The sequence below is a fragment of the Borostomias antarcticus genome, assembly GCF_949987555.1.
Source record: "Borostomias antarcticus genome assembly, contig: scaffold_108, whole genome shotgun sequence".
In the NCBI taxonomy this organism is placed as follows: Eukaryota; Metazoa; Chordata; class Actinopteri; order Stomiiformes; family Stomiidae; genus Borostomias; species Borostomias antarcticus.
In genome coordinates this window covers 208060-215559 of record NW_028175623.1, presented here as the reverse complement: position 1 = coordinate 215559, position 7500 = coordinate 208060, and the positions used below count along the sequence as shown (strand labels likewise).

The 7500-nt window shown below is 43.4% G+C and overlaps 1 pseudogene across 1 annotated transcript in view; it reads right to left on the bottom strand.

Moving 5' to 3' along the window:
- LOC311329427 (voltage-dependent T-type calcium channel subunit alpha-1I-like) overlaps window positions 1–7500 on the bottom strand; it is a 160352-nt pseudogene that overhangs the window by 5694 nt on the left and 147158 nt on the right. The window contains exons 21-22 of the transcript in view: window positions 4839–4965; window positions 2397–2522 (exon numbers count right to left, since the gene is read on the bottom strand). The product of the transcript in view is annotated as a voltage-dependent T-type calcium channel subunit alpha-1I-like (transcript). The remainder of the gene's footprint in view (window positions 1–2396; window positions 2523–4838; window positions 4966–7500) is intronic.

Here is a 7500-nt window from a genome sequence, read left to right as displayed (position 1 = left end):
ATAATTCAATGACCAGAAAATCTCCCATTTGTCCGGGATATTGAAATGTTCCGGGACACATTTTTTTCAGATTCTCAGTTTTTTTCTTCCGGAAACCTTGTCCTGAAGGTTGAGACATCTGCCTGGCCGATCACCTCAGGGCCCTCTGCCCCTCCATCCATCCCTGGACGAACACCTCAGAGCCCTCTGCCCCTCCATCCATCCCTGGACGAACACCTCAGGGCCCTCTGCCCCTCCATCCATCCCTGGACGAACACCTCAGGGCCCTCTGCCCCTCCATCCATCCCTGGACGAACACCTCAGAGCCCTCTGCCCCTCCATCCATCCCTGGACGAACACCTCAGGGCCCTCTGCCCCTCCATCCATCCCTGGACGAACACCTCAGAGCCCTCTGCCCCTCCATCCATCCCTGGACGAACACCTCAGAGCCCTCTGCCCCTCCATCCATCCCTGGACGAACACCTCAGGGCCCTCTGCCCCTCCATCCATCCCTGGACGAACACCTCAGAGTCCTCTGCCCCTCCATCCATCCCTGGACGAACACCTCAGGGCCCTCTGCCCCTCCATCCATCCCTGGACGATCACCTCAGGGCCCTCTGCCCCTCCATCCATCCCTGGACGAACACCTCAGAGCCCTCTGCCCCTCCATCCATTCCTGTGGCCCATGGCCTTGTGGCTCATCTAAATATAACATGGAAATAATAAGAATTACAATAGTTACAATTATGAATCATAGCATAAACATGGTGTAAGCAAACTACACTGAACATGTTTTTGCATTCAGATACAGTAATGATCTACAAACATTGTCATTATTATCTAGGCTTCAGTGGCGCAATAAATCGTGTTCTATTGTCCACTATATGGTATTAGGACTACTTTAACCACATCCATCTAACCAACTCCAAGAAGCTCACTATTAGGCATGGAGCGCGCGTAGGCGTTATCCATATGTGGAAGTTGATCACTCAACAGCAAAATGATACAATTACTGTCATTAGTTAGATAAGTAGGGTAAGCCTGTAAGCAAATCCACTTGGCTCTTGTTGACACAGCTTCAGTGTTCAACTACAGTAGTAGAGGTAGGCTATAGATACTGACTGTTGTCGGTTGAAGCACCCCACAGCAAAATTATGAAATTACTCTGTGCGATGGATGGAAATATAACACATGCAACTATTTAAGAAGGAGATAAAAACACTGAATGATGACTTACTTTGTGCTTTAACCCACTGCTGAGCCGGGAGGCGGAAACCTTGCCAGGAGTTTGAGTGCTCAGTGATTCTGATCTGCTCCCAAATGTAATAGGTTCTTTTAAGTTGCTACAGTACGCTCCTCCACTGAGTTTTGTGAAAATCTCTCTGGTAATTGTTGGATAATCCTGCTTTGTGACAAACAAATGAACCAAATAACACACCCAAGTGAAATATACCCTCCGTCCTGGCAAATATAGTTTTTCATCTGTATGTCTAAAAGGTGTCAGTCAGTCACTCGTCAGTCTCGCTTCCTCCCGCAACGTGGCTGCACTGGGACGAACCCGGGTCCTCTGATTAGCGAACGCGTGACCACTTCTCCTAAACACCACTACCATATAACTATAGGACCCGGGGGGGTCTTTATCAGGCCACACAGTGACACATTACACACACACAGTGAGAGGGCCACATGGCACACAACACACACGCAATTCTCGGGTGTCGCCGGTGGAAATTGTCCATGGATTTATCCCACCCCAACTGTCCTCCTCCAGGGACAGCCAGGAGCCATGGGAAGCCATCGTTCATCGTTCTACCCATGACGCCCGGGGAGGAAGTCCAAGTGCTCAGTCCAGGTCTTGGTCAGGTCTTGGTCTTGGTCAGGTTCAAGTGCTCAGTCCAGGTCTTGGTCAGGTCCGAGCGCTCAGTCCAGGTCTTGGTCAGGGACCGGACTGAAGAGCATCTGTTCTCCTGCGTGTTTTTCTATTATTGGGTTCTTTGCGAGGAAACCCTTGTGAACACGGGGAGAACACAGAACCCCACACAGAAAGGCCCGGAGACCTTGTAGCTGTGAGGTGACAGTACCAGGTACTGCACCACCGTGCTGCACGAGAGCCATTTAGGGGTTCAGTGTCTTGATCAAGGACACTTCAGTGCTCTCCGGAAGCTGGGATCGAACCGGGGATCTTTCAGACCCCAGACGCCCGGCCTATCTCCCGAGCTGCGTATTAGTTATGCCACCGAAAAGATCTTCGATGGCGCAAGAGGTCCAGTGAGTTTAACCAAATTGACTCGGTTACATAATGCACTATGATGTATCTTCAAACACACACATACACACAGACACATATGCATGCACACACACGCACACATGCATGCACACACACACATACACACACACAGGAAACTCTCCGGCCCTACCTGTCCCAGGTTGTCGAAGTTATACTTGTGATGCACCCATCTATAATTGGCTGAGAGGCAGTCAGACTTGTTGGTGACGTTCTTAATGTTCAGGCCCACACAGTAGTAGAACTTCCCTTTGAAAAGCTGGACGACACACACACACACACAGCTTTATTCAACTTAAAACACACATATACACACACTTCTAAAAAGTTCTAAGTTACTTATATTTGCTGAGGTAATGGCTAAAAACCATGAATTATTCTGCTTCTGGTTTGAAACGGGCTGATAATGAGGTAAAGGTGTGTACCAATGTGTGTGTGTGTGTGTGTAGTTGAATAAACCTTTCATCATGGTCAAAAATTGCTTCACAGAGATGATAAAAATATATAAAAATATAGGTACCAAAAAGCAGAGCATTGCACATTACCCCCCCCCCCCCCCCCCAAGAACAACACAGCAAAAGGAAGACAAGAAAAATATGTACGCATTATACATAGCAGAGCAGGCAGAGGAGGCATGTTACAGAAATGGCTGCTTAAACAGATGGGTCTTTAACTGTATGTTTGTTTTTTAAAGCTTCTACTGTCCGTAGGGGTGGAGGCAGAGCGTCCCATAGCTTGGGTGCTACAGCCTCAAAAGCTCCATCACCAAGGGTCTTCAAGATACTTAAAAGGTTGAGGGAGCATGACCTAAGTGAGCAGACTGGTGAGTTACACTGGATCCTATAGGCAACAGGAAGCCAGTGGATGGATCTGAGTATGGTGATGAGTATGGGAGTGATGTGGGACTATTTATTTGACCTACTGAGGAGTCTTGCAGCAGCATGTTGAATTACCTGCAGGCGACCAAGAGCAGACTGACTCAGAGCAGGGAAAAGTGAGTTACAGTAGTCGATAAGAGAGGAAATAAAAGCATGGGTAAGCATCTCCAGCTCAGCAGATGTGACAACAGATCAAAATCATGTTTAGCCCTGTTTTAAGGTTACTTATGATCATATACAATGGTTCAGATCAAAACCTTGACAAAACTAGCACTTTTGAGAAAGTCTGATAATTGCTCTACCACCGTTTTGGTGGGTGGGCACCTTGAAAAATCATTCAAAAAACATGTTAAACTCTCAATCTCAAGACAAGAAACTCACTGAGGTGTTAGTTGGCGTTCTGACTTATAATTCGCCATAAAGTAAGATTCTAGTTCATCTGGAAAGGCTTTTTTAAATATTTAGCATAGAACTATTTAGTCGCAGCACATACGTGTGTAAACTTCCGCAAAACTAGGTATCCTAGCAACATAAACAATAACAATAGCTACCGTAAGTAGTTCCGCTTCCTGAATCCCCTCTGCGGATTGATCTACACATCTACAACGGTCGCGTCAATACAAGTCAATGGATTTCATAAAATGATCAATAAAACCCTACAAGATTCATACTTTGCGGTGAATTTGATGTCTGAACACCAACGGACACCAATTACCCCCTCGGTGAGCTTCTTGTCTTTGAAATCGAGAGTTTAACATGTTTTTGAAAGATTTTGCAAGGTGCCCACCCACATCCATTGTATTACCAAAACGGTGGTAGAGCAATTATCAGACCTTCTCAAAAGTGCTAGTTTTGTCAACGTTTTGATCTGAACCATTGTATATGATCATAAGTAACCTTAAAACAGGTCTAAACATGCATTTTCCCTTTACTACTCCTTTAATACCCTTGTAGTTGGGGTGTAGGTTGTCATACTTGTAAAGCGACTTCCTATTCCAGAAGGAGTGTAAGTGACCAATATAGCCATGGCTACAAGCTGTGCTCAAACAGTAGGTTAGAACTGAGGCGGTTCTGAGCCACCATGGAGAGAGAGTGGGGATTGGGCCCGAGAAGTTGCACGTTTTCCCAAGGCCCCTGAACGTATGCCTCCTGAATTTTGGCTGATTGTTTGCACTTGGGGGACCTGACATTGTTGGGACAACATGGACAATCACTGAGTGGGCAGATGGATAACGCTCAACGATAGCTGGAATATATTAAAGTAGGTCCTGCATTTTGGCACTTGAATATGAGTATGATATGAGAGAGACGTTTCTTACTGTTCAGTCAGACTGGACTAATCACACCAGAGAACAAACACAGCAACAACAACAACAGCAGCGTCTGGGATGGACTGTTGACAGGAAGATGAAAGAGTTGATAAATAGATTGAAGAAAATAGGAGAGTTGAGATGAGGTGATGTTGAAAACGACTAGGAGGAATAATATAATATAATATAAGTAGACGCCGGGGATGGACGATCACATCATGAATAAAGAAATGAAGGGCTGCTGTTTATGTCATAGAATCCAACCTGTTTACTCTGGTGTTTACTTGTTGTTTACGAGATGGACTAGACAATGTTGTTCATAGATACTGTCTGAGAGTCAGAAAAAAATAATGGTAAGAGTAAGACAAATGAACAGTGTAGTACTACCTGTACTCCCAGGATGCCGAAGATGATGAAGAAGGCGCAGCAGATGAGAACAATGTTTCCGATGGGTTTGAGGGAGGTGATGAGGGTCTCCACCACCAGCTTCAGACCTGGCGCCCTGCTGATCACCCTGCGATGGGGGACCAAAACATACAACCTCACCGATACTTCATTTCCTGCATTCTGGTGACTTACTGTACGCGTCCTCTCACACACAAACACACACACTCATGCCTGGTATGAGACGGGTAGAGACGAGATTTTTTAGTAGAATAAAATCATTTTATGTTTTGTTTTTTTCTTGAGTATAACTTGTATATAGTGAGTGTTTTGATTTATAAAGACTCAAGCGGCATGCTTGATTTTAGGTGATAAAGACCGGGGGTAGACTACCGTGCCAAGTAGCCTAGATGAAGGCTAGACTAGAGGTTTCCCTACACGGTAATCTGAGGAGAGCGCCGATGAGAGAAACAAAGCCTTTAAAAAGGGACATATCAAAAGCCTTTAAAAAGGGACATATCAAAAGCCTTTAAAAAGGGACATATCAAAATAACGGACAGGGAGTTCAGTGTCCTATGGCCAGAGAACGAGGAATGCTGGTCCAGGCGAGGGGCGGCGAGACGCGCGGCATCGTCAGACTGATCATCCCGCTAAAATCGTCTCTCAAACCCTCGCCTGATTCACAGAGGCTGAGTGACGAGAGGGACGGCCCGGTGCTCCCGTCCTCCGCCCCATCCAGCATTTCAATAGAAACAAGTATTAAAGAAATGCACCTCACTCAGAAAAGAATTGAACATTTGTTTTATTGTTTTTTTGTTTTATTGTTTGTTTTACTTTTTGTTTAACTGTCGGGGTTTAATTGTTGGGTCTTTAGTATAGTACAGATGTGGGGAGTTAGAAATGTCCCATGCTGCAGCATTTCACCTTCACGGTATTTGGCAGGGAAATCCCGTTGGAAATCTCGTGGGATTTCAGACGGGTGTTATTTCATTTTAGTGATGCACCACCGCCAGGTGGCGTCTTTGAGCAGATTTAGCAGGCTGGGCTCAGTGTTTTTCTCCTATAGTCTACGGATGAAGCATCATTAAATTTCACATTCTTTAAGGGGAGACCGGTAGGTGAAAACATAGTTTTTCAACGCCCTGGTCAAATTTGAGATTGTGTGCTAGTTTGCTTCCATAACATGTTTTCTTTCATTCCACTCATTTCACTACCTAAAAAAAAAAAAAAAAAGTGGCTATTAGATTGTAGGCTAACTTTCTCAGACGTGTTCACTCGTTGTGGATGAGCTCTGGATTTATTTAGGCCTAGTTCATTTATAATAGGCTACAAATACAGTAGGCTACTATAAATATTTCATTCATTCATGTAGGTCTATAGACTACTTATTCCTTTGTTTAATAAATAGAGCAAAATCATTTTTAATGATAAGGCAATCAAAGTGTGGTGTGAGATGGTCAAATACGAGATTTTTTTGTTGGCCTCTGGAAGCCTAGTGATCAGCCGGATCATATCCAAATGTTTTGATTTTGTCAGAGTTTGTCGGACGTGCAGTGATGCAATTGTTCAAATGGATTTCCTACCAATAAGCAAATTAGCTAAAATAGAACGCTATGATGAACAGAAAAGCGCCCACAGACTTCCATTATACACATTTTCAGTCAATGGGCTTTTTGGGGGGCATTTTGGACATTGCCCTTATTATCTTTATCATAATAATAATAATAATAATAATAATAATAATAGTAATAGTGTGTGCCTTTATCAGTAATAATAATATTAATAATAATAATAATAATAATAATATTGTTATTATTATTATTACTGATACAGGCAAACCTGTGATACATGGAGTTAAAACTGGTTAATGATTCTGCAATCTGCAACTAACATTCAGCATATAATGATTATCCCATGTTGTAGAGCATGTTCCTGCTGTTAATTTGGTAGGCTATATACTGTAGTAGGTTGGAATTTGGTGCAGGCATCGCAGAGATAATGGACTTGAAAAACATACTTTTGGAAAGGTGGACGTTTGGAATGGTGGTCCTCGTATCCTTTCAGAATGGCGACACCTTTCTGAGCAGTGAAAAGGTCCGCCACTCCGAATGAATGGAAGTCAATGATCGGAATGGCGGTATTTAGGAATGGTGAGCCGACCCCCATCTGGTGCGCTAATTCCTAACGCAATCAATAACAAGATTAGGGCTTCAGTTTGGTTTAGATTTTTTATTTTGGATTTGTTTATAATTATTGGGAATCGTTATTTAAAAGGGGACACGCTTATTTAAAAAAAAAGAAAAAAATAAGAAATTCTGTACCTTTGGTCGTGAGGAGGGGTTTGTTCCATTCCCCCGATCTCCCCCTGGCTACGGGCCTGCTACTACTACTACTACTAATACTATTACTACTAATACTATTACTACTACTACTACTACTACTACTACTACTACTATTATTACTACTACTACTACTACTACTACTACTACTACTACTACTACTACTACTAATACTATTACTACTACTACTACTACCACTACTACTAATACTATTACTACTACTACTACTACTACTACTACTACTACTACTACCACTACTACTACTACTATTACTACTACTACTACTACTATTACTACTACTACTACTATTATTACTACTACTACCA